This window comes from Podarcis gaigeae, assembly GCF_964106915.1.
Source record: "Podarcis gaigeae genome assembly, chromosome: 5".
Lineage (NCBI taxonomy): Eukaryota > Metazoa > Chordata > Lepidosauria > Squamata > Lacertidae > Podarcis > Podarcis gaigeae.
In genome coordinates this window covers 353,425-377,996 of record NC_139681.1, presented here as the reverse complement: position 1 = coordinate 377,996, position 24,572 = coordinate 353,425, and the positions used below count along the sequence as shown (strand labels likewise).

Sequence of the window (24,572 nt, the reverse complement as noted above, 5' to 3'; positions counted from 1 at the left end):
ATGTCTAGCTTGCATCTCCTCACAGAGAACCCAGAATATACAGGACTGGTGGGATGGTATTTTATTTTAAATACAATATCAATCTGTAGGTGAGTTCTCCTTACTTCTCAAATATGCCAGTGTCAGAAAACAATGGCAATGCATATTTTAAAGTGGCATGGGAATCTGTCCTTGGAGTAACTATCCATTAAGACTGTGTATGGATGGACTCAACAACGGCTTGTGTTGGTTGTTGGAGAAGAGTGACTAGTGGGGTGCCACAGGGTTCTGTCTTGGGCCCGGTCTTATTCAACATCTTTATCAACGACTTGGATGATGGACTCAAGGGCATCCTGATCAAATTTGCAGATGACACCAAACTGGGAGGGGTGGCTAACACCCCAGAGGACAGGATCACACTTCAAAACGACCTTGACAGATTAGAGAACTGGGCCAAAACAAACAAGATGAATTTTAACAGGGAGAAATGTAAAGTATTGCACTTGGGCAAAAAAAATGAGAGGCACAAATACAAGATAGGTGACACCTGGCTTGAGAGCAGTACATGTGAAAAGGATCTAGGAGTCTTGGTTGACCACAAACTTGACATGAGCCAACAGTGTGACGCGGATGGAGAAGCTCTATACAGTCAGCAAAAACAAGACCTGGAGCTGACTGTGGCTCAGATCATCAGCTTCTTATAGCAAAATTCAAGCTTAAACTGAAGAAAGTAGGAAAAACCACTGGGCCGGTAAGATACAATCTAAGTCAAATCCCTTATGAATACACAGTGAAAGTGAGGAACAGGTTTAAGGATTTAGATTTGGTGGACAGAATGCCTGAAGAACTATGGATGGAGGCTCATAACATTATACAGGAGGCAGCAACGAAAACCATCCCAATGAAAAGGAAATGCAAGAAAGCAAAGTGGCTGTCCAATGAGGCCTTACAAATAGCGGGGGAGAGAAGGCAAGCAAAATGCGAGGGAGATGGTGAAAGATACAGGAAATTGAATGCAGATTTCCAAAGAATAGCAAGGAGAGACAAGAAGACCTTCTTAAATGAGCAATGCAAAGAAATAGAGGAAAGCAATAGAATGGGAAGAACCAGAGATCTGTTCAAGAAAATTGGAGATATGAAAGGAACATTTCGTACAAAGATTTCCATAATAAAGGACAAAAGTGGAAAGGACCTAACAGAAGCAGAAGACATCAAGAAGAGGTGGCAAGAATACACAGAGGAATTATACCAGAAAGAAATGGATGTCTCTTATACCCCAGGTAGTGTGGTTGCTGACCTTGAGCCAGACATCCTGGAAAGTGAAGTCAAATGGGCCTTAGAAAGCACTGCAAATAACAAGGCCAGTGGAAGTGATGGTATTCCAGCTGAACTATTTAAAATTTTAAAAGATGATGCTGTTAAGGTGCTACACTCAATATGCCAGCAAGTTTGGAAAACTCAGCAGTGGCCAGAAGATTGGAGAAGATCAGTCTACATCCCAATCCCAAAGAAGGGCAGTGCCAAAGAATGCTTCAACTACCGCACAATTTCACTCATTTCACACGCTAGCAAGGTTATGCTTAAAATTCTACAAGGAAGGCTCAAGCAGTATGTGGACCGAGAACTCCCAGAAGTGCAAGCTGGATTTAGAAGAGGCAGAGGAACCAGAGACCAAATTGCAAACATGCGCTGGATTATGGAGAAAGCTAGAGAGTTCCAGAAAGACATCTACTTCTGCTTCATTGACTATGCAAAAGCCTTTGACTGTGTCGACCACGGCAAACTATGGCAAGTTCTTAAAGAAATGGGAGTGCCAGATCACCTCATCTGTCTCCTGAGAAATCTCTATGTGGGACAAGAAGCTACAGTTAGAACTGGATATGGAACAACTGATTGGTTCAAAATTGGGAAAGGAGTACGACAAGGCTGTATTTTGTCTCCCTGCTTATTTAATTATATGCAAAATTCATCATGCGAAAGGCTGGGCTGGATGAATCCCTAGCCGGAATTAAGATTGCCGGAAGAAATATCAACAACCTCAGATATGCAGATGACACAACCTTGATGGCAGAAAGTGAGGAGGAATTAAAGAACCTTTTAATGAGGGTGAAAGAGGAGAGCGCAAAATATGGTCTGAAGCTCAACATCAAAAAAACGAAGATCATGGCCACTGGTCCCATCACCTCCTGGCAAATAGAAGGGGAAGAAATGGAGGTAGTGAGAGATTTTACTTTCTTGGGCTCAATGATCACTGCAGATGGTGACAGCAGCCACGAAATTAAAAGACGCCTGCTTCTTGGGAGAAGGGCAATGACAGGCCTAGACAGCATCTTGAGAAGTAGAGACATCGACGACTTCCGGTTAGCGCCATCGTCTAATGGCGGGTTTCCCTCGGAGCTCCTGAGGGGAATCGGCTCCGCGGGTTCGGGTCCCGTAGCTACGGCGAAGCAGGGACCCAAAAAAGTCACAGGCACGAAGCCTGTGAACCGGAGACTCGGTGGGCTCCGTTTGCGCCCCCCCCGAAGTTGCGAAAAAGCCTTTTTAAAGGCTTTGGAACGGCAGCGGGTGTGTGGCGCGGAGCTGAGAGTCGCTTGTACCCAGCCGGCGGAGTGAAGCCGCGTCGCCATTGACGGAGAGCGCTGACTTCTTCTTCTGAATTGGAATAAAAGAATCTACTATCCGTGAGTAGGATAAAATCTAAGGACCATTTGGGACTTTAAAACATTTGAATTTGGATACCGAAACGGAAAAGGTCTAAAGGGAAGTCTACCTTTCCGCTCTGCAGCAAGATCAAAGCAAAGAGCTACTAAGCTTTAACTTTAAAGTTTTCTTTGAAAAATAAACCATCGATCAAAGACTGGGACCCTTCCCCCCCGAAGGCAGGAGTGGGGGGAAGAGATTGTACTTTGAACTGCTTTAAATTCCCTGCCGGTATAGAAGGGGAAAGTTTTTACCGCTGCGCTCAGACCCTGGAGCGGACTGCCGGAGAGGGAAGCTGGCTGTGAACTGTTACAGCGCTAAAGTTACAAAGTTGTGTTAAACTGTATTCTAAAAGATACACTCTTGCTAGAACTGTTGGGACTTTGTTTCAATCTGGCAAAGACCAATATTGTGGCCTTTTGAGAGTTTTTGTGAGACTTTGAAGACTTTGAGAACTGTTTTGAATGCTTTGGGAATATATTTACAGGAAAAGTGTCTCCATTTAAAATTCTAAAGGGAAGATTTGCTACATTCGCCCTCTGGAGGAGCTCGGCTTAACTACAGCTATAGAGTGGAATTTAGCCTGCTGCTGGGAAAAGGGAGATATGACTGTGAGAGTGACCTTGACTGTAAGATACGGTTATGGCAAGTGATCAAGACAAAGGAGAGCCTCAGGAAAAAGCTTTAAGGTCTGGTAAACAATACGGAATTGAGTCTTTTATGAAAAGGAGACCTTCTACATCTGGAGCCCCTGGGGCAGCTGCCACTCCGCAAGAAAAGACAAAAGTTATGTCTGAGGAGGCACTTTCGAAACTACTGGGAAAAATAAATGACTCTTTAGACCAGCTAAAAAAGCAAGGCGTAGAACTAAAAAAACAAGGAGCTGAAACAAGTAAACAAGTTGCTGAATCCAGTAAACAAGTTGCTGAAACAAATAAAACAGTAGCAGAGATCTCAGGAAAAATAGACATTAACACTAAAAGTATAATTGAACTTGGAAATAAAGTGAACTCCAACACAGAATATATTGGAAAGTTACTTGAGGAAACATCCACCATTCGGAAGATAGCAGAGGAAGCTAAAGAGATTGCAACCGCAACTGACGAAAGACTGCCACCGGTCGTTAAGAAGTTGGAGGACCATGATCTGGCGCTCTCGATGATTGAGATGCAGAGGAAGGAGAGGAATTTAAGGATCAGAGCAATACCCGAGAGTGAAGGAGACAACCTGGTGGATTATCTGACAAAAGAGTTTTCGGAGTTTTGGCAAAAGGACTTAGAGAAGGAAGAATTTAAGATTGAGAGTGCATTTAGACTTGGAATACGGCAAAGAAGGAACAAACCAAGAGATTGTTTGATAACGTTAAGATCAAAAGAAGAGAGGGATAAAATTTTGGATTTGCACTATCAGAGAACTCTGCAAATTGAGGATTCCTTCGTGGAAATTTTCAAGGATATTCCGAAGCAAATCTTGGATGCTAGAAGTCAGTTCCGGAGTCTGGTGGTCCTGCTGAAAAGGAACAGTATACCATTCAGATGGGAATTTCCTCAAGGCTTATCTTTTAAATATAAAGGAAAGAAAAGGAAAATAAAGACAGTGGAAGACAAAGACAAGTTCTTACACCAACACGAAGAAGATCTCCGTAAGGGGGCGGAATCGGGACAAGACTATCCTGGAGGGGGAACTTTGGACAAAGACAACCTATTACATAGACTAAAACCACCGACAGAAGAAGAAGAACTACTAGGAGCAACAGGAGGAGAAGATAAATAGATTGACCATGGCTCTGCAACTTCTAAGCTGGAATTGTAACGGTCTAAACATACCCCGAAAGAGAAAAAACGTTTTTCACATATTAAAAAAAGAACAATTGGACTTGATTTGTCTACAAGAAACTCACGTGACGAGGTTACACAGGAAATTACTTATCAATAAAAGATTGGGACAAGAATTTATCTCATCAGATAAAGTTAAAAAAAGAGGAGTGGTAATATATGCAAAGGAAAAACTACAACCGAAATTAAAATTTAAAGATGACCAAGGAAGATATTTGGCAATCGAAATTCAAGTTCAAGGAGAGAAATTTCTGATCGTAGGAATTTATGCACCAAACGAGGGGAAAGTTGAATTTTTTAAGAAGTTGCATGAGACACTGATGGACTATATGGACACAAACTTAATATTGATGGGAGATATGAACGGAGTAGTATCGACTAACATGGACAAATCTCAAAGACAGGTAATCACAAAAGATGGAAGACTGCCAAAAATCTTTTTTGAAATGACTGACAATATGGATTTAGTGGACATCTGGAGAACAACACACCCACTTGAAAGAGAGGGAACTTTCTACTCTGAAGCTAAAATGACATGGACTAGAATTGACCAAATATGGATTACTAGAGGAATGGCACCTAGGATAAAAAAAGTTGAAATCTGCCCAAAGACTTGCTCCGACCACAACGCAGTAAAGATGGTGATGAAACTAACAACAACTGGTACCTTTAGATGGAGGATGAATGACACCTTATTTAGAGATGAACGAGTTTGCAAAAAGGCTCAGAAGACTTTAAAGGATTATTTTGAAATTAACATGAGGACCAATATAGAAAAAAGAATTATCTGGGACGCAAGCAAAGCGGTGATGAGAGGATTCTTGATACAACAGAATGCAATTAAAAAGAAAAGCCAGAACGAAAAAAGAGAGAAAATTTTGGAAAAAATAAAAGAAGGGGAAAAGAAATTGAGATCAAAGCCAAAATCACAGGACATTCTGAAAGAAATTAAATTATATCAGACACAATATATGGAGCTGATGAACCAAGAAATAGAATGGAAAATTAAGCAAATGAGACAGAAGACGTTTGAATCGGCTGATAAATGTGGTAAATTGCTGGCTTGGCAGATAAAGAAGAGACAAAAATTAAATATTGTTACAAAGTTAGAAGTGGAGGGAAAGATTATTTATAAACCAACAGAAATTAGGGATTGCTTCCAGAAATACTTTAGACAACTGTATAAACAAGGTCCTCAAAGCGATACGGATATAGAACAGTTTTTGGAGAAAAATGGACTGAAAAAGATCTCTCAGGAAAGTAAAAGGATTTTGAACCAGAAAATAACAGAGCAAGAAATAGAAGGTGCCATCCAAAATATGGCACTGGGCAAATCTCCAGGACCGGACGGATTAACTTCTAAATATTATAAGATCTTGAAAGAATGGCTAATACAACCTTTGAAAGAAGTGTGTAACGAAATTTTGGAGGGAAAGAAGGCACCAGATACGTGGAAAGAGGCTTTTATCACTCTTATACCAAAGACTGAGACAGAAAAGACCCAACTCAAAAACTACCGCCCAATCTCCTTATTAAATGTGGATTACAAAATTTTTGCTGATATTTTAGCGAAAAGACTGAAAGTAGTTTTGATGGAGGAGATACATAGGGACCAAGCAGGCTTTCTTCCGAGAAGACATTTGTCAGATAATGTAAGAAATATAGTTGATATATTGGAAAAATTGGAAGTGAATACTAACACTAAAGCTGTTTTGATATTTGTGGACGCTGAGAAAGCCTTCGATAATATTTCATGGAGTTTTATGACAAAAAACCTTCGGGAGATGGGGGTAGGCCAAGAGTTTGAAAATGGTATAAGTGCGATATACTCTGAACAAAAAGCAAAATTAATTGTGAATAATGTGGTTACAGAAGAAATTCCTATTGAAAAAGGGACACGTCAGGGATGCCCAATCTCTCCATTACTTTTTATATCGGTCCTGGAGGTCTTGTTGAACATGATCAGAAAGGACCAGCTGGTTAAAGGAATACAGGTCGGAGCCAAACAATATAAACTGAGAGCCTTTGCAGATGATTTAGTACTTACACTGCAAGAGCCGGAATCTAGTACCAAAAGAGTATTAGAGCTAATTCAAGAGTTTGGTCAAGTAGCAGGATTTAAATTAAATAAGTTCAAAACGAAGGTTTTGGAGAAAAATTTAACAACATTGGAGAAAGTAAAGTTTCAGAGTGAGACAGGGTTAACGGTGGTTAAGAAAGTGAAATATTTGGGGATAAATATGTCATCTAAAAACCTGAATTTATTTAAGGATAATTATGAGAAAACCTGGGCGGAAGTAAAAAAAGACTTAGAAATTTGGTCAAATATGAAGCTTTCCTTGTTGGGTCGAATTTCAGTTATAAAAATGAATGTATTGCCTAGAATGTTGTTTTTGTTCCAAACATTGCAAATAGTGGATAAGATGGATTGTTTTAAGAAATGGCAGAAAGATATTTCTAAGTTTGTCTGGCAGGGCAAGAAGCCTAGAATAAAATTTAAGATATTAACTGATTCGAAAGAAAGGGGCGGATTTGCCCTGCCAGACCTTAAATTGTATTATGAATCAGCAGCTTTTTGCTGGTTGAAAGAATGGCTACTTCTAGAAAATTCTGATGTTTTGGATTTAGAAGGTTATGACAATCTTTTTGGATGGCATGCATACCTGTGGTACGACAAGGTAAAAGTTCATAAAGGTTTTAAAAATCATATTGTCAGAAAAGCATTATTTAATGTCTGGATTAGATATAAAGATTTGCTGGAAAGTAAAACTCCAAGGTGGTTGTCGCCAATGGAGGCAAAAGCTATTAAAAAACTAAACATGGAGGTTAACTGGCCGAAATATTGGGAAATTTTGGAACAAGAAGGAGACAGACTGAAATTGCAAAGTTTTGAGAAGTTAAAAGGGAAAGTGAGAGATTGGCTGCATTATTATCAGATAATGGAAGTTTTTAAATTAGACAGGAAAGTTGGCTTCCAGGTGGAAAAATCAAAACTAGAAACTGAATTGCTAGAACCTAGTACTAAGAACTTGTCAAAAATGTATAACTTGTTGTTGAAATGGAATACACAAGATGAAATGGTTAAATCTGCAATGATTAAATGGGCGCAGGATATCGGTCATGACATAATGTTTGCTGACTGGGAAAGGTTATGGACCACCGGGATGAAATTTACGGCATGTAGTGCCTTGAGAGAAAATATTATGAAAATGATTTATAGGTGGTACATAACCCCAGTCAAGCTTGCAAAAATTTATCATTCGCCCGAGAACAAATGTTGGAAGTGTAAAGAAAGGGAGGGAACATTCTTCCACCTTTGGTGGACGTGCCCAAGGATTAAGGCTTTCTGGGAACTGATCTATAATGAACTGAAAAAAATACTTAGGTACACTTTCCCTAAGAAACCAGAGGCCTTTCTCCTGGGCATAGTCGGCCAATTGGTTGCAAAGAAGGATAGAACCTTTTTTATGTATGCCACAACAGCAGCAAGAATTCTTATAGCAAAGTACTGGAAGACATCAGATTTACCCACCGTGGAAGAGTGGCAGATGAAAGTGATGGACTACATGGGCTTGGCAGAGATGACGAGCAGAATTCGAGACCAGGGAAGAGCAACGGCGGAAGAAGATTGGAAAAAATTTAAAGACTATTTAAAGAAATATTCTAAAATCAGTGAATGCTAGATTGAGGTTGAATGAGAAAAATAGGGGTTAATAGCGATAATGGTTAAGTGGAAGAATCTGAACAATTTGTATAATCAATTTGAAAAAAAAGGGAGGGACTTGCTAATTAACTATTTTGACATGAGAATGCAGAAAGGGGAGGTATGAGGAAGTCGGGAGAGTAAGGACCATGAAATTAAGAGCTTGAAACTATACGTGTTGTATGTTTTTCTCTATTGTCTTGTCTTCTTTGTTATGGATGGAAAACTAAATAAAAATCATTTTGAAAAAAAAAGAGAAGTAGAGACATCACCTTGCCAACAAAGGTCCGTATAGTTAAAGCTATGGTTTTCCCAGTAGTGATGTATGGAAGTGAGAGCTGGACCATAAAGAAGGCTGATCGCCGAAGAATTGATGCGTTTGAATTATGGTGCTGGAGGAGACTCTTGAGAGTCCCATGGACTGCAAGAAGATCAAACCTCTCCATACTGAAGGAAATCAACCCTGAGTGCTCACTGGAAGGACAGATTGTGAAGCTGAGGCTCCAGTACTTTGGCCACCTCATGAGAAGAGAAGACTCCCTGGAGAAGACCCTGATGTTGGGAAAGATGGAGGGCACAAGGAGAAGGGGACGGCAGAGGACGAGATGGTTGGATAGTGTTTTCGAGGTTACCAGCATGAGTTTGACCAAACTGCGGGAGGCAGTGGAGGACAGAGGTGCCTGGCGTTCTCTGGTCCATGGGGTCACGAAGAGTCGGACACGACTAAACGACTAAACAACAACAACAACAACAAATAGTGCCACTGCATTCTGCTCTAGTCAGACCTCACCTGGAGTACTGTGTCCAGTTCTGGGCACCACAGTTCAAGAAGGACACTGACAAACTGGAACGTGTCCAGAGGAGGGCAACCAAAATGGTCAAAGGCCTGGAAACGATGCCTTATGAGGAACGCCTAAGGGAGCTGGGCATGTTTAGCCTGGAGAAGAGGAGGTTAAGGGGTGATATGATAGCCATGTTCAAATATATAAAAGGATGTCACATAGAGGAGGGAGAAAGGTTATTTTCTTCTGCTCCAGAGAAGTGGACACGGAGCAATGGATCCAAACTACAAGAAAGAAGATTCCACCGAAACATTAGAAAGAACTTCCTGACAGTAAGAGCTGTTTGACAGTGGAATTTGCTGCCAAGGAGTGTGGTGGAGTCTCCTTCTTTGGAGGTCTTTAAGCAGAGGCTTGACAACCATATGTCAGGAGTGCTCTGATGGTGTTTCCTGCTTGGCAGGGGGTTGGACTCGATGGCCCTTGTGGTCTCTTCCAACTCTATGATTCTATGGTTTCAGTCGCAGCAAATTCTCAGATGTGAAACTTCAGCTTGTTTGTAGCAGCCTCTCTCCAAGACATTGGAGAGGCTGTGAATGAAAAGACTAACTATACAATATGTGGTAGGGTGTGTTTTTTCACTTTAGCATTTGTGGTATCAATATTAGTTTCTTTTGAATATATTTTATATCTGCATGTATCAAATAGTGGTGAGTGGGGGGTTTTGTAAAAAAAAAAGAGATGCTGGTATATCTTGATCAAGGGTCTCAGTACAACATAGTTGCTGGTGCTCTGTTCTGGTGAGTCCTGTCACAACCCCCCCCACACACCAGTGCCAGGGCCCCCAATATTGTCAAGAAGCCCCCCCCCCCAAGATTCCACTGCAGTCCTCCAAAGGACCTGTCAGGGGGAAGCATCTTCACCCGGCACGTCCTTTTGAGGAACGCCAGAGCACCTTCCAGGAAAGTGCTCTGGTGCTCTCTGTCAAAGATGCACCAGCAGGAAGTGTCTTCTCACTGGGACATCCTCCACCAAAGGTAAGGCAGCTGGTGGTGGGGTGGTGGCGGGCCAAGTTGGCCTGGCCAGGTTGGGCGGCGGCGGCATGTGTGTGACATCACACATGCGTGACCAGCTCCCACAATGTTGGAGGCAACTTGGTGCACCTGACTCCCCTGCTGCCATTCTCCACTATATAATACCGAACAGGACAAGTAATAATCCCTTATCTTCAGTTGGCTTCGTTATCTTTATTTCCAGCTACTAAGGCTCAGATTTTACATAAGGAGTTAATAATTTTATTTTCTCCCCCCCCCCAAATTATTGATTTTCCAAAAAAATTTAAACAAACAAACAGACAAACATAAATCTTAACCATATTTAAACCAAACTTAGTGACATTGTTAAATGACTTCCTCAAATCCCCCTAGTTGAATTTCAGTGTGTATCATTTTAACAGTTTTCCAAAGCCATTTTTCTCATAAAATTAACTTAATCACTTTGCATCGTTCTTTCTTTCTATTTTAGCTTTAAACATATTAATTCCTAAGATTACATAATTAAATCCTAAACCTATCTGATATTTGCAAGCTTTTCCAATTATATTATCTTAACACATTTAACTAAATAATCTTTAAATTTCCTCCAATCCTCCTGGTACTCCTCCTCCTCCTGGTCATGGACTCTTCCAGTCAGGTCGGCCAGCTCCGAAAAATCCATCATCTGCCATTCCTCCACTGTTGGAACTTCTTATGTTTTCCAGTTCTTAGCTAACAAGGTTCTTGCTGCAGTTGTGCCATACAAAAACAATTTGACATCTTTTCTGGGCAATTCCAAACCTGTTATTCCAAGAAGAAAGGCCTCTGGTTTCTTAATAAATGTATATTTCAACATTTTTTTTCAGTTCATTATAAATCTTCTCCCAGAAGTCTTTCACCTTGGGGCAGGTCCACCACATATGATAAAAAGTACCCTCCTTTTCTTTACATTTCCAACATAAATTATCACTGTTGTTGTAAATCTTTGCTAATTTTACAGGGATTTTACAGGGGTCAAATACCATCTATACATCATTTTCATAATATTTTCCTTTAACACCGTACATGCAGTGAACTTGACCCCTTTCTTCCACAATCTTTCCCAGTCTTCAAACATTATGTTGTGTCCCACATATCTTGCCCAGTCTATCATCCCAGATTTAACTTGTTCATCCTTGTTCATTCCAACAATTAATTATACATTTTAGACAAATTTTTAACTTTATAGTCTAACAACTCTGTTTCCAACTTAGTTTTTTTCTGAAGCAAAACCATTTTTCTTATCTAATTTATACAATTCATTGATCTGGTGATAATGTAACTGCAATGGTTCTAGGGGTTGCTCGTGCGTAAGTTGTTGCCACTCCTGGCTAGGCTACCTGGGTGAACCCTTCCTGTCTGGACAGCCTCTCACCCGTGGGTGTCTCAATGGCTGGCAGAATCCGTCAGTGGGCGTTTCTTGAACTTCTTCCAGCAAAGAAGTTCTTTGACGCCTAGTCTCCTCCTACTCTCCCTGCGCGGAAGTCTTTTGCGCAGGGAGGGTGTGGGCAGCGGAGGACCTGTGCTCTCCCTGCTGTTCTCCAGCAAGGAGTCCTGGAGCCCCCTCGCCGATTCCCCCTTCTGCCCCCCTTCTCCACTGGTGCTACGCTGACTTCCTTCCCCAGCAGATGGGCTGCCTCTCTCCCTACTGGGACCCTCTCCGGCATCCCTCTGGAGCCTTCCCTCCGCCTTTGGCTCTGATGGCAGTTCCCTGACAGTAACCAATTTATCTTATCTTTAATTTGATCAAGTGGTTTAAATTTATAACCTTCTTTGTCTTCCAATAGCAGGTCTGAATATCTCAACCACTTGGTTTCCATATTTAACTTTTTCTGGGCCTTTGCCTCCACTGGCGAGAGCCATCTGGGTGTCTTCCTTTCGAAGAGATCTTTATATTTTATTCACACATTATACAGAGATTTCCTAATTACATGGTTTTTAAAAGCATTATGAGCCTTTACTTTATCATACCCTCCAAATCTAAGACATTGGTATCCTCTAGTTGTATCCATTCCTTAATCCAGCAAAGCGCTGCTGCTTCAAAATAGATCTTCAAATCTGGCAGGGAAAATCCCCCTCTTTCTCCTGAATTGTATTTAATTCTGGGTTTCTCCTCCTGCCAGATAAATCTAGATAAAGCTTTCTGCCATTCTTTAAAGCATTTCACATTGTCAATAATTGGGAGGGCTTAAAACAAAAATAACATCTTTGGCAATACATTCATCTTAACCACTGAAATCCGGCCCATTAATGACAATTTCAAATTCGACCATATCTCCAGATCTCTCTTAATTTCATTCTAGAATTTCTCATAGTTATCTTTATATAAGTTCAAATTTTTCACCGACAAATTAACTCCCAGATATTTAACTTTTTTCACAAAGACTAGGCCCGTCTTTTCTTGTAGTAATTTTCTTTCCTCATTATCCAGATTTTTCTCTAAAACTTCAGTTTTGCTCTTGTTTAACTTAAATCCCGCCACCTGTCCGAATTCCTGTATCATCTCCAGTGGTTTTACTGCACTGTAGTCTGGACCCTGTAATGTCAATACTAAGTCATCAGGCTTTTAATTTATACTGTTTAGATCCCACTACAATACCTTTAATTTGTTCATCTTTTCTTATCATACTTAACAAGACCTCAAGGACTGAAATAAACAGCAGAGGGGAAAGTGGGCACCCTTGCCTAGTTCCCTTCTCAATTCTAATTTCCTCTGATACCACATTATTTACTATAATTTTAGCTCTTTGTTCATGATAGATCACATTAATCCCATTTAAAAACTCTTCACCAACCCCCATACTTTCTAAGTTATGTCACATGAAACTCCAAGATACATTGTCAAAGGCTTTCTCTGCATTAACATTGTTTTACAGTTCTTTCTTGCTTCCAACTTTTCCAAAACGTCTACAATGTTCCTAATACAGTGGTGCCTCGCAAGACGAAATTAATTCGTTCCGCAAGTCTTTTCGTCTTGCGAGTTTTTCGTCTTGCAAAGCACGGTTTCCCATAGGAATGCATTGAAAATCAATCAATGCGCTCCTATGGAAACCGCCTTCAGACCAGGTCCGGGGACAGTCTGTCCCCCGACCTCTTCTGAAGGCTGGCGGAGGGGCGAAAGTCTTTGCTTCCCCCCGCCTGCCTTCCCGGGACAGCGGAGACTTCTCCGCTGTCCCGGGGCGATCTTAAAATGCTGGCAGGCGGCAGCGAACGCTTCGCTGCCGTCCCCCAGCATTTTAAAAGCCCCCGGGACAGTGGAGACTTCTCCGCTGTCCCGGGGCGATTTTAAAATGCTGGCGGGCGGCAGCGAAGGCTTCTCTGCCGCCCGCCAGCATTTAAAAAACCCCGGGACAGTGGAGGACTTCTCCGCTGTCCGGGGCGATCTTAAAATGCTGGCAGGCGGCACCTCTTCTGAAGGCCAGCGGGGGGCAAAAGTCTTTGTCCCCCCTGCCTGCCTTCCCAGGGGCTTTTAAATCGCCCCGGGACAGCGGAGAATTCATCCGCTGTCCCGGGCGATTTTAAAATGCTCCTGGACGGCTTTTGAAGGCAGGCGGGGGGGGGGAGCAAAGACTTTTGCCCCCCGCCCGCCTTCAGAAGAGGTCCAGAGGGCTCTCCAAACTGCGGATAGCAGCCTGCTGCCCCGCGCGAGCGCCCCTCGCGCGGGGCAGCAGGCTGCTATCCGCAGCCTAGGCGGGAACTCTTCTGAAGGCTGGCGGGGGAGAAGGGCTTTTCTTCCCACCGCCAGCCTTCAGAACAGCCTTCTGAATGTTGGTGGTGGGGAGGAAAACCTTCCTCCCACCGCAAGTCTTCAAGACAGGTCCGGGAACAGAGGAGAAGCGCTGCGCACCTTCCCCTCTGTTCCCGGACCTGTTCTGAAGGCTTGCGGTGGGAGGAGGGCTTTCCTCCCCACCGCCAACATTCAGAATGCTGTTCTGAATGTTGGCGGTGGGGAGGAAAAACCCTCCTCCCACCGCAAGCCCCGGGAACAGAGGAGAAGCGCTGCGCACCTTCCCCTCTGTTCCCGGACCTGTCCTGAAGCCTTGCGGTGGGAGGAGGGCTTTCCTCCCCACCGCCAACATTCAGAATGCTGTTCTGAATGTTGGCGGTGGGGAGGAAAAACCCTCCTCCCACCGCAAGCCCCGGGAACAGAGGAGAAGCCCTTCGCGCCTTGTCCTCTGTTCCCGGACCTCCCACCGCAAGCCTTAGGACAGGTCCGGGAACAGAGGAGAAGACACGCTGCGCTTCCCCGCTGTCTCCGGAGATTTCCCTATGGGCTTTCGTCTTGCGAAGCAAGCCCATAGGGAAATTCGTCTTGCGAAGCCGCTAAAAAAATCGGAAAACCCTTTCGTCTTGCGGGTTTTTCGTTTAGCGAGGCATTCGTCTTGCGGGGCACCACTGTATTATCTTTCATATGTCTTCCAGGCAGAAACCTTGCCTGGTCCTTATGGATATATTCCAACATAAACTTCTTTAGCCTGTTGGCCAGTATATTTGAAAAAAAATTATAATCCACATTAAGTAGGGAGATTGGTCTGTAATTATTGACATTGGATCTATCTTGATCTTGTTTTGGAATCAGAGTAATATAGGCTTCCTTCCAGGTTTCAGGTGGTCTGCCCCCTCCTATAATCTTATTGCAAACTTCTAACAGTGGTTGAATAAGCCAGTCTTTCAGTATCTTGTAATATTTTGCTGATAGACCATCTGGTCCCAGGGCCTTGCCAAGTTGCCTTGAGTTTATTGCGTATTCCACTTCCTGTCTTGTAATAAGATCATTTAGTAGGATATTTTTACCCTCGGGAATCTTCTGCAAACCGTTAGTGCTAATAAATTGCTCAATTTTAGCGTGATCTTCTTTCTTCTTTTTATACAGTTGTTTGTAATACATCTTCTTGTGTCCACAGGGTTCTCCACAGACTTTCCTTCCGTTACGATACTTGTAATAGTACTTTGTTTTTGCCTCTTTTTTAATTGCCAAGCTAAAAGTTTCCCACATTTATTTGCAAATTCAAAGTTCCTTTGTCTCATCCTCCTTAATTTCCATTCTATTTCTTGGTTAATAATCTGTGAGTACTAAGGCTGTAAGGCTTTAATTTCCTTTTGTGTTTGCAAATTCTTCGGGTTGCCTCTTCTCTTTATCTTTTAGTTGTTCCAAAATTTTATCTTTTTTCTCATTCTGTATCCTTCTCCTAACTGAATTTTGTTGAATAAGAAATCCTCTCATTACCCTTGTTTCCATTCCCTGGTTAATATTGATTTCAAAATAGTCTTTTAGGGCTTTGGGGGCTTTATTTAAAATTTGGGTACTCCTCAACAAATCATCATTCATTCTCCATCTGAAAGAAACCTGTAGGGTTTTCAATTCCATAAAAGCTGCATTATGATTTGAGCAGGTTTTAGGGCAAATTTCCATTTTTGATACTTTAGGAACCAAGTCTCTGGATATCCATAAATAATCGATTCTCGAGAATGAATGGTTTGCAGCTAAAAAAAATGTGAAGTCTTTTTCAGTTGGATTCCTAACTCTCCATATGTCTGACAGGCCAAATTTATCAGTTATTTCAAAGAAAGTCTTAGGTAATCTGCCAGCATTCAGTATTTTCTGTCTGTGTTCTGTCCATTAAAGTAGATGCCACTCCATTCAAATCTCCCATTAAAATTAATTTGTAATCCAAGTGTTCCAAAAGACTTGTTTCCAAGTTCTTAAAGAATTCTGATTTGCCATCATACAGATTCGCAGTAACAAATATTTATCGCCTTGTACTGTAATTTCCACTCAATGTATCTTCCCTCCTCGTCTTTGAAGATCAGTTTTGGATTCCGTTTTTCTTTGACTTAAAAAACCACTCCTTTTTTTTTCACTTTATCTGAAGAAATAAATTCTTGACCAAGTTTTTTATTTGATAATTTTTTTCTATGTAGTCTAGTGTGTGCTTCCTGTAAACAAATTACATCCAAATTCTGCTTTTCCAAAACATGGTAAACCTGTCTCCTTTTCTGAGGAGAATTTAAGCCTTAATTTAAGTCTTAATTCTTTGCTTTCTTCCTCCAAATTTAAAGGAGAGACCTGGAAATTCCCACCTGAAAAAAATATTTTCCTCCTCAAGACGTTTGCCAATTCTGTGAAATTGGATCTCAGATTCAAGAAGTGTCTAGGAATTTCTTTAAAAAGAATGATGGGTTTCTCCTGAATTTTTAAACCTTTTTTATAATGCAGTCCCAAAATGGTATCTCTTTGTTCCTTGGTATTAAAGACCACTATGCAGTCGTAAGTTATTTTTGAATCCTTTTTGGGGCCAAATATTCTTCCTTTTTCAACTTCTTCCTTTTTCAGATCTCACCACGCCACAAATTGGTCTGTCAAACAGTTGCTCTTCTTGCAATTGAGGGACCCCTCTCAATCTTAGATGAGATTCCCTTTCCTTCATTTGAAGAAATGCAATCGAATTTTCATTTTCATATTGTAATCTTTCCAAATCTGACACTCTGTCTCAAGCTGTGCCAACCTTGTTTCATGTGATGTAATCTCAGTCTTCACCTCTTTCGATTCAGCACTTAAATCTTGAAACTTTTTATCCAATCTTTCAATACCTTCTGTATTACGATTTGTGTTATCTCTAATTTCATTCAATAAAAGCATTACCGATTCCTCAAAGGCACTTTTAGAGCCACTCCCTTATCTGCTTTTTCAGCACACATCATTGCTCAGGAATTTCAAGGTCAGTCTCACAGCTTAGTGGAGTGAGAGAGAAAAACAGATTCCCACCACCAGTCCCACAGATGCCAGCCCAGGCAGCCAGCAGCCCTCCTGTTCCTTATTGTAAAAAGACAGGCTGTAAAAATAAGGAAAAAAATTCAAATCCCTTTTGGAGTTTAGCAACAGTAACAGATACTTCTTTAGCTACTTTAAAATGAGTCCAGACAGCAGCAGGATACAAAGTAATAGAATCAATGGAAACGAAAGTCGAATGTTTCCTCTTCCATTGTGATGTCACAATGGAGTCTAGCCTTTCCCTACCAGGAGGTCCGCTGCAGAATGAAGGAACTTCTTTACAGTAATTCACAGTCTCGCAGGGTTTAAAATTTAAAATAGTTTTTTCCCCTTCCCCCTACAGAAGGGGGGCATTATATTGAGCTTGCAAACTTTCAAAAAGTCTTTTTATTCTTGAGGCTTCGGTCCTCATTTACCGACTCTACTTTAATTCAACAAAAGGGATCGACCTCCGTTTTTAAATCCCTTTTCTCTTCCAATCTTGGTCAAATTTGAACTTTATCCTTTACTTACAGTTCCAAATTTTAAGCCCTTTTTTAAAAAAAGGAATTGACCGCTCACGATCGCCAGACTCGGAGCTTCGCACTGTGATGGAAGCAGTCGTTTCCAATGTGCCGCGTCTCCGACCCCACTCACTCTCGGGGCTCTTACGAGCTTACCGGGCAGTGGGGGAGTCACCAAAAGGCACCTACCAGATCACCAGGTCCTCAGAATGCCCAGTCATTCTTGCGGTCTCCCCTTGCTTCACTGCACTGGGGCTCTTTCAACTGAAAGAGCTCCTATTTGCCATTACCGGGAAATCAACCAGGTAAATCAGGAGTTAATAATTTTCATGCTTGCAGCTGTGAGAATAATAGTTGCAAAGCACTGGGAAAGATTATCAGAGTAACCAGTTCATGGCTGGATTGGAAGAGGATGGCAGGCAGCAGTATCTGAAAATTTAGCACCACAGTTGTTTAGAGAGTTAGCTGAAGATCTATGAATGAGGGATCTTCTTTTCAGCTGTCAGCCTCACAAGCTTCTTTCTGGATGGGAGCGTTTTTGTAAATGACACAAATATACCTTATTTTTCGCTCGATAACACGCACCTGACCATAACACGCACATAGTTTTTAGAGGAGGAAAGCAAGAAAAAAAATTCTGAATGAAACAGTGGATGTATCATTTTTGTGCTTCATGCTGTGGCCACAGACATGTGATTTGACGGTGAGTTTGGGGTAGCTCAATGCAAAAATCCTGAGAATCCATGTGGATCTGTGCTTTGTAACCACATTTTTGCACCATTGCAGCCCCAGGCAACAGTGGGTGCGTGATTTTTTTGGTGCAGGCTGTAGCCATGGACATGCTATGTGATCTGATGTTGAATTTGGGGTGACCCAATGCAAAGATCCTGAGGATCCATGCTTTGTAACCACGTTTTTGCACCATTGCAGCCCTGTTTTTGCATCAGATCATTGCTATGTGATCTGATGTTGAATTTGGGGTGACCCAATGCAAAGATCCTGAGGATCCATGTGGATCCGTGCTTTGTAACCACATTTTAAGTGGGGAGGGAAGGAAAAACATAGAAGGGACAAGGAGCACTGAGAGGGGTGTGCGGAGAAGCAGCTGGCTAAGAATGCAGGAGAGGGGTTTTACCGGAGGGAGGAAAGAAAGGCAAAAGTTCCCCAAGCCAGCCAGCCAGCGCTCTCTCTCTCTCTCTCTCTCTCTCTCTCTCTCTCTCTCTCTCTCCCCCCCCCCCAATCTGCATGTTGCCTGCGAGTCTCTAGACGCAGCATCAGCAGCACAGGAGCACGGAGAGGAGTTAGAAGGAAGGACGCTCTGCTTTCCTCTCGTAACGAAAGAGAAGAGGGTGGGCAGTAAGACCCTGAGGCAGAATGCAGGAAAGCAACAGCTTTCTCTCTCACTGCCTGCAATCAGTTTAGCAGACGGAGAATGAAGATAAACTGGTAAAATAAGGGGGCTGGGTTAAAGCTAAAGGGAAAACCTCAAAGATCCCTCAAGAACAAGGCTCCCAAAGCCGAGCTGCAGCCTTAGAAGGGAAAAATGGGGCTTCGGAGGTGGTTTTTACTGCCCCGCTGCTTCCAATTTTTTAAAAGGCAAATTGCAGGAGAAGATGCAGCAGTCCGTCACTCTCTCACTCCCTCTAAGCACCCACGCTAGCGAACAAACACACAGGCAACCACACACTCACAAAGCACACACACTAGCAAACACGCAGTCGGGCTACAGAGTGGCCAAACCTCCTAGCAAGCACTTCCCTGGCTTCTGCTGACCGCAACGAAGACGACCCTCGAAGAAAATGTGTGATGCACTCAGGCCAGTTGGCTCCAGGGACCACACATTCGCTCCATAACGCGCATAGACATTTCCCCTTACTTTTTAGGAGAAAAAATCTGCGTGTTATAGAGGGAAAAATACGGTAATTAAGAAGTTGGAAATGAAGGGGGTGATTCAAACAAGCAAAGAATGTGAACTGAAGTGAAATGGTCATTTTGCATCTTTATGTGTATTTTATATTTTCAAAACTCAGTATAAATTTGTCTCTCTGCCTTCCTCCAAAAGGAGCCCAGGGCAGCAGACACATCAGTGATAAACTAACATAATTAGATATGTTTAAAAGCACAACGGGGTGAGAGTGGTGCTGTGGTCTAAACCACTGAGCCTAGGGCTTGTCAATCGGAAGGTCGTGGTTCGAATCCTCATGATGGGGTGAGCTCCCATTGCTCAGTCCCAGCTCCTGCCAACTTAGCAGTTCGAAAGCACACAAGTGCAAGTAGGTAAATACATACCGCTCCGGCGGGAAGGTAAACAGTGTTTCCGTGCGCTGCTCTGGTTTCGCCAGAAGCGGCTTAGTCATGCTGACCACATGACTGTCTGTGGACAAACGTTGGTTCCCTCGGCCAGTAAAGCAAGATGAGTGCCGCAACCCCAGAGTCATTCATGACTGGACTTAACTGTCAGGGGTCCTTTACCTTTTTTAAAAGCACAACAGCACTCTCCCTGCTTCTGCTCTCTAGCAGCTGATATTCAGAGGCACATCAATACTGTATTTAAAACATGTAAAACATGGAAGAATATTCATAGTCTCTTAGACCTGCATTCAACTTACAAAGAGTACCTACTCGGGATCTGAAACAGTTAAGACATAACTAAATCTGTGCTAAGTAAAGGTCACAGCCATTTCACATGGTGGTTACTTTCCTGCCCCCCATATGTGTTGGAGTGCATATACTGTAAGCACACACCCCCTCCCTGTTCTGCCCCATCCCCATTCTGCCTTCTGGGTCCAAAAGGACTTGTGTGTTAGTGATTGCACATCTACTGAATGCACCTAAAATGGTCGCCACCTGTAACTCTAATCTGCTTTCTTGGTTTAGAGCAGCAAAGTGCTCTAATATGCACCCATTACTATAACAAACTTGGGATTTTATACTCACTTACTTGATCTTATCACCCATGCTGTTTAACATCTGCATAAAACTGCTGAGTAGAGTCAACCAGACTGCAACAGTAATGGCAGTATCTAAATCACCACAGAGCCGAGCGGCTTTGTCCTCAAAATGGTGGGCCAGATGGTCACAGGAGGCCTTCAGAGCTCTGGGGAGACCAAGAAAGTCCAGAAAATCTCTGCTGGATGCTTGAGAAGCAGTATATTAGAACTTCTTCACTGCTTTTGTTGCTGCATGGTATCATCTGCTTCGTGCTCGGTCAGTTTCAGAGTGGGATCAAAACCCCCAGTACTCCAAGATTCTTCATTACCCACAGCTCACTAAAATACCAGGGAGCTTTATGGGCTCTGCAGCACCGGAGGGGGAACTAAAGAGCGATAATGTCAACAGCCCTCATCCATTCCCCAACAAGACAACAGCCTTGCCTTTTCTCTTCTGGAAAGTCTCCATCAGGATCCACCAGTCTCTGGGGATGGACTATCTTAGTGAGTCACCCACCTGTGCCAAGGGGCATAGCTGGCATAAGCCCAGACTTAACCAGAAACTGGTGTGACCATGACAGTGGGATGCTGCAGCTAGCCAGCCTTTTGGTTACAGACTACTCACTCCACTGGGAGCAAAAACCAAAAATACCTCCTGCTCTGTGTGTCAGGCTGGTAACAGCCTGAGACAGTCCCGTGGTGACCATGGAGGCCATGAAATCCTGAGCTAGTTCAAGAACAGCCTTGGCATGGATGTTGGAGTCACACAGCATAATCATGTAGGGTTCCTCCAACACCAAGCTTGAAACGACCTCAGTCAGAGAAGATGCTGTGCCGCAGGGTGGGCAGCATGCCAACAGCTTCCTAATCTATTTTTGAGACCCACCATCAGATGCAAGCCCTCTGGTCCTGCTCTACAACAGAGAGGTTTCCTCTGTGATTTCATTAATGCAACTTTATTGTTGATCTTCTGCTGCTGGCCACCATATTTGTTCTTAATGTTGGTGGTATGGACATTTCTGCAAATAAAATTAATTAGCTCTCTAGGGATGTGAGAAAATGCTGCCTGCCAAAATATCTCTCTCCCTGGAAATCAAGACCTCTTAGTACATTGGTCAACACTCTTTTTCTGGGCTCTCAGCTCAGCAGTTCAAGAAGCAGCCAAAACAGAGTCCCAGCTGCTCTATCCAGCCCCACTGTTCTTTAAGTTTACAGTTCTGCAAAAGCCTGGATAGGCCATTGGGCTGTAGTGCTTTCCTAAGATAACTTCTGCAAGAGGTCATTTCAGGGAGTTTACATAGCAAAAGAAAGCAGACAAGGGCCAGAGAAACATGCAAAGACTGACTTCAGGGATTTCCAGTAGGTTTAGAGTGACATGCACTGTGGACAACTTCAGAAGACCCTCCGGTCAAGTGCAAAGGTTCTGCAGAATTGCCAAACAGCACTGATGAGGCCTCTAGGCCATATGTGTAATATTTCCTTATGTCTTTGCCCCTTTCCTTGAAAGATAAGTTTAAGAAGCAGCAGTAATTAGAGAGAAAAAATATTTGAGCAGATTATTCTTGATGCATTTCTGCCTTAACTCAATTGCCTTTAACTGAGTTAATAATTGTTCTGGAAACATTTATTTGCAAGCAAACTCCTGCTGTGGCCATTATGCTGTTGAGTTCTTTGGACCCTATCTACAATGTTTTGTAAGTTGCATCTTTTCATAATGAAATTTAACACTGCTTCAAAATAGTTAGTCTCTCTTTCTTTCTTCATACCTGAATGATCATTACCTGAATGAAATTTCCAGATCAGCAACTAGAAGCTATTTAATACAGTATGTTTTCATCTTATTATTTGTATATCACCTGGTGTGCCACTATAATTTATTCTTGTAGAATGTTTTCTTATAGATGCCTGCAGATTTATTTATTTTTAAGGGTTTTTAAATTCATACTCAAAGAGAATTTTGATAAAAATCCCTTAGGCATGCAAAATGAAGGTAAAAGTTGGATCTCATAAATAAAAGCAGATAATCATGAATTTACATGGATTTTTCCCATAGGATTTTCGTGTGTGTGTGAGAGAGAGAGAGATATATCAAATAAAAGCTTCTTTTGATGTCTATACACTACACAGTAAAAATCACAGATCACTTGGAACATCATCATGGCACAGAAAAGTTGATTCAAGACATGGACCTTTATGATTTTTATACAGACACATTGGGGTGAGATACATTTGTGAACTTGTCCAGAACAGAGCTATGGAATCAGTTATTGTCCCAACTTACAGCTGACATACTGACCATACCTCTACCTAGAGACAGCTTCAAGAACCTTCAGGTCAAGATGGGACTCTCAGGGGGTTCTTGACATGCTGTATTTTTGTAAGTTCTTTGCATGTATGCATGCACTTGTCAGAGAAGGGAAATTGTTGTAATATACATACAGTTAGTGACTCACATTTGCATGCATGAAATGGTTAACTTGAGGGTCCCAGTGAGGGTGGAGCTTAGTAGGCTCCCTATTTTTTCCTCCTTCCCATTTTCTTTTTCTTTCTCTTCCTGCTTTCCCGAATAAACAAGAAGCCATGTGACTGTAGCTCCCAACTGCATGAAAAAAACAAGTGAGCTGAATCTCTCAAAAAGGGAGATTTTTACAGGCTGCAACTTTGCTAACCAAGGTTGCACTATCCTTTTTTGTAAGGAAAGCAAGTCCTTTTCTTTTTAAGTAGTTTGAAACCATTTTTCTTTGCTTTATGGCCAGTGGATTGAGACTTGTTTGCGGTAACCTCTGTGTGAGTAAAATATTCACCTGTTTGCAAAGCCAAGTGTCTGTGATTTATTCTAGCTCAAGTATTTTCATGGGGAACATTTGTTTAAAGGTGGATGAGAGCAGATGTAAAATCTTAGTGTGCTTGAAGCAATTACCATTGCGTTTAACTCTGCTATGAGAGATAAAGAATCTTTCTTCCAAACCTCTCTCTCTCTACAAAACAAATCCTCCATCAATTCACTGTGGTTGCAGAGGTGACATGATTTGATGATGATTTTGAAGGGATCCCTTGTTAAAATAAAGAGAATCCCTAAGGATCTGTGAGGCAGATTCATGTTTTTCTTTTGGCAGTGCTGTGACCTGTGATCTGATTGGTAGGTGGGGAGGGCAGAGTAGTGAAAAAATATGTCCTTTTGATCCTTATCTGTTCTACTGAATCTGATTCTAGGACTGACAAACTCCCCCACCCCTTTTCTTGCACAGGAAGTTTTACTAGGTCCAGAGCTTTAAATATGTGCTTAAAACAGATATTCAGCTCTGCTTAAAAAGCAAATGGTGTACATTTCTAATTCAGAACTGTGTGATTAAGTCATAGTACTGGCATCCAATAAGGAAAATGGCTGAAAATGTGTGGGGGGGGGTTATTGGGTTGTTGTTGTTTTTATTTTGATTATATATTTTGTGGTTTTATATTCTGATGTTATTCTGTGAACCACCCTGAGACCTGCAGGTATAGGGCGGTAAAATAAATAAATAAATAAATAAATAAATAAATATTTATTTAAAAGCAGAGCCTAAGTACCTGCTTGAACAGGATAACTTATGCTGCTGACCCCAGACAACACTGAAACTGTGTCAGTGCCTCATGCTACTTACTGCTGTTCTTTATGCTTTAGGAATAATCAGCTTTTTGTTTACTGAAAGTGGCATCTCTACCTTTTTGAACAAGCACACCCTAACACTAAATCTAATCAAAACCTGTTTGTAGCTCAGTTATTCAGAAGCAGCAATTAATTATTCTAAGTAGGCATAATAAATTTCTGCTATGTTTGCTTAAGTGGAAAAGAAAGGGCAAAAGAAATGAGATAGCAAAGAGGCATAGGGTAAAGCTGAGTTTGCATAACTGCCTGAAGCTTGAATACAGTGGTGAAGCTGATTTTTCATGTATAAAGTGTTTCAAGATGGGCGTTATTGTGGATGGGCGTTATTTTTTGCAGCCTCTACATGATTTTGTCATAAAAATGCCAGCCCATTTTCTACACACAAGCACCATTTAATGACCAGTATTATTATTATTATTTTAAAAATCCGGTAAGTTTTTTTTTTTAAAAAAAAACTTGTTGAGAACAATCCATTTTCAATATTGAGCTCCTACCTGGAAGTACCCATAGGCCACCCACCGTTGTTGCCTGCAGTGGTGGACAGAATTTATCCTGAGAATCTCTACCTTCTTTGAATATTTACTGAAATGTCTGTAGACAGAGATGTGACTGAGTAATATTTCTGGTGGGTGCTTTTAGTGTGTCCCTCTGC

The 24,572-nt window shown here is 41.9% G+C and overlaps 1 protein-coding gene across 8 annotated transcripts in view; it reads left to right on the top strand.

Annotated features, from left to right (window-relative positions):
- FAR2 (fatty acyl-CoA reductase 2) overlaps positions 1 to 24,572 on the top strand; it is a 123,941-nt gene that overhangs the window by 78,085 nt on the left and 21,284 nt on the right. The window lies entirely within an intron of this gene.